Source organism: Psammomys obesus, unplaced genomic scaffold (assembly GCF_907164565.1).
Source record: "Psammomys obesus unplaced genomic scaffold, mPsaObe1.curated_primary_1811, whole genome shotgun sequence".
Lineage (NCBI taxonomy): Eukaryota > Metazoa > Chordata > Mammalia > Rodentia > Muridae > Psammomys > Psammomys obesus.
Window position 1 is genome coordinate 30,810 of NW_026589465.1, and position 3,122 is coordinate 33,931.

At 36.8% G+C, this 3,122-nt stretch overlaps 1 pseudogene; it reads left to right on the forward strand.

The window, feature by feature from the left end:
• The first annotated feature begins 1,186 nt into the window (after positions 1–1,186).
• LOC129675070 (olfactory receptor 4C15-like) lies at positions 1,187–2,117 on the forward strand (annotated as a pseudogene).
• The last annotated feature ends 1,005 nt before the right edge of the window (positions 2,118–3,122 follow it).

Sequence of the window (3,122 nt, forward strand, 5' to 3'; positions counted from 1 at the left end):
CTGACTTGTTTCATGCAGATGGTAGACATGATTAATAAAGTGTAGTTTTTGGTTGATTATTAAGGTATAGTTTCTAACTGCCTTTCAATATTTTCTTTTTATGGGTAGTAAAGAAACCATGATCATAACATTAAATTTTATTGAAAAATCACATGGTACTAAAGGATGATCAAATTGACATTGCTTAGGCTGGGAGTGCTTTAGACTCATGGTGATACAGGTGGCTTTTAATCCTGTCCAACACCTTGATCACAGCACTGTGAGACTTTTTTTTACACTTTATTTACTTTGTACCCCCTCCTAGTTCCCTCCCTTCTTCCCTCCCAATTTCTCCCTCCCCCCTTCTCCACACACTCCCCTCCCCAAATCCACTGGTAGGGGAGGGTTTCTTTTTCTTTCCTCTGATCCTAGTCTCTTAGGTTTCATCAGGAGTGGCTGCATTGTCTTCCTCTGTGGCCTGGTAATGCTGCTTCCTTCTCAGGGGGAGGTGAAAAAGGAGCAGGCCAATCAGTTCATGTCAGAAGCAGTCTCTGTTCCCATTACTATGGAACCCACTTGGACACTGAACTGCCATGGGCTACATCTGTGCAGGGGTTCTAGGTTATCTCCCTGCATGGTACTTGGTTGGAGTATGAGTCTCAGAAAAGACCCCTGTGTTCAATTTTTTTGGCTCTGTTGTTCTCCTTTTTGTCCTCCTGTCCTCTCCAGATCTTACTATTATTTCCCACTTCTTTCATGAGATTCCTCTGAAAGGCTCTGCCCTGCAGACTAGCAAAGCAGATATTGAGACTTATGGCCAAAAACTTTGGGCAGAATGCAAGGAGCCTTTCAATATTTTACTACCAAAAAAAAAAAAACCAAAAAAAACAAAAAACATTTAGAGATTGATAAAAACTGAAAGCTCAAACATGTGTTTCCCTTCCTAATACAAATAAATGATTTTATCCCAAATATTAAAATTGTGGCTATTTAAAATTATTCAAAAATTTCTACATCAATTCTGCATGGTATCTGATTATATTTTCCTTTATATATTGCTTTGAAGAGTAATAAAATCAATAAGATAATTTTTGAAAAAAGATGTGCCACATTGTGACACATTGAATGCTAATACTATAAATTTATATGATGTGTGTTTTTCTTATAATTACAGAGTCTCATAAATACACTATTCTTTCCTCTGGAGAACATGAAAAACCAGAGCTTCGTTAATGAGTTCATACTCCTGGGGCTTTCACAAAACCCCCAAATTGAGAAAATATCATTTGTTATATTTTTATTGGTCTATCTTGCAACTCTTGTGGGCAACATGATGGTTGTGGTGACCATATTCTACAGTCCTGTGCTGCTCATCTCCCCCATGTACTTCTTCTTGGCATTCCTATCTTTCCTAGATGCCTGTGTCTCTTCTGTTGTCACACCAAAGATGATCATAGACTTGGTTTATAGAAGAAGACTATCTCTTTTGAATGCTGTATGACCCAGATTTTTGCTGTGCACTGTCTTTCTTCAGTGGAGGTGATTATCCTGGCAGCCATGCCTATGATCGCTATGTGGCCATTTGCAAACCCTTGCACTACTCTTTCATCATGAACAGGAGGCTCTGTGGCATTCTGGTGTGCATGGCCTGGGCTGGAGGATTCTTGCATTGTATAATACAAATTGCCTTCACTTTGCAGCTGCCCTTTTGTGGACCCAATATCATTGATCATTTCATATGTGACTTGTTCCCATTGCTGAAGCTTGCCTGCACTGACACACACATGTTTTTCATTTTGGTGTTTGCTAACAGTGGCTCAATCTGCATAATTATTTTCTCCTATTTGCTTGTTTCTTATGGTGTCATTTTGTTCTCTCTGAGAGCCCACAGCTCTGAAGGGCGCTATAAAGCTCTGTCCACTTGTGGATCCCATATTACTGTTGTAGTTTGTTTCTTTGTTCCTTGTATACTAATATATGCACGACCTACATCTGCATTCTCTTTCGAGAAACATGTATTTGTGTTTACAGATGTCCTGACACCATTGCTCAATCCTATGGTTTACACTTTCAGAAATAAGGAAATAATAAATGCCATCAGGAAAACGTGGAAGAAACTTATAGAGGTTCATGATTAATATTCTTGCTGTGTAAGAATGAGGACACTTACCACTCATGTCCAAAGCCAAGTATGATAGGTCATCGTTAATGCACTGTGGGTAAATCAGAACCAGGCAGACCCCAAAAATGAACTGGACAACTAATCTATGAATAACATAGCTAGTTCAAAACTCAGTCAATCAGAGATATTTTTCTCAAGGAAATGAGATAGAGAAGGATATTCATTACTCCTGAATGCTCTGCAGGAATGTGCATGGCTACCAGCATTTTCTTCATGTTCACATACATTACACACACACACATACACACACACACATTCATACACATAACAAATACAACAAATCAAATAATTATACTTACTAAACCTAGTGTAAACCACAAAGTAAAACCATATTTACTCATAAAATCCCTTCATGATTACTCCTTTTAGAGAAGCACATGAAACTATTCTATCGACAATGTATTAAGATATATATGAGAAATTCATTTGTGAGATAACATTTTCACTATGAATTGAATATAAACATTAAAGTCAGTTACAATGATCATATATAGAGTTGAAATTGACATTCAGAAAGATGCTGTGAAATTTCCCTTTAAATTTTATAGTTTCAGTATTGATACACTTAACCATCAATTAAAAACAAAAAAGTCATTGACTGAATTGGGAGTAAAATAATGTAGCATTTTATCCTTTTTCATAACTCATGAGTTATATATATCAGAGATCTGATTAGTTTTAGAGTGGAATACTTTTATTTATTCACAAATATTCTAAACAATAAAGATTTTAAAATAATTGAACTATATGTCATAAATCTAAGGCAATATTAAAAGAAATTTAGCTATTTGAATATCTGTTAAAATTAGTTGATGGAATGAATGTGTTTTGGTTGATATCTGAGTAGATGGAAGGAGGGAAGTGAGTGGGAAAAGGAATAGAAAGGGGAACTTAGGTGGGGTTCAGGTGTAGAGAGATCAGGGGTTGGTGGGGTGGAGAGGGAGGACTGGGAAAGAGAACA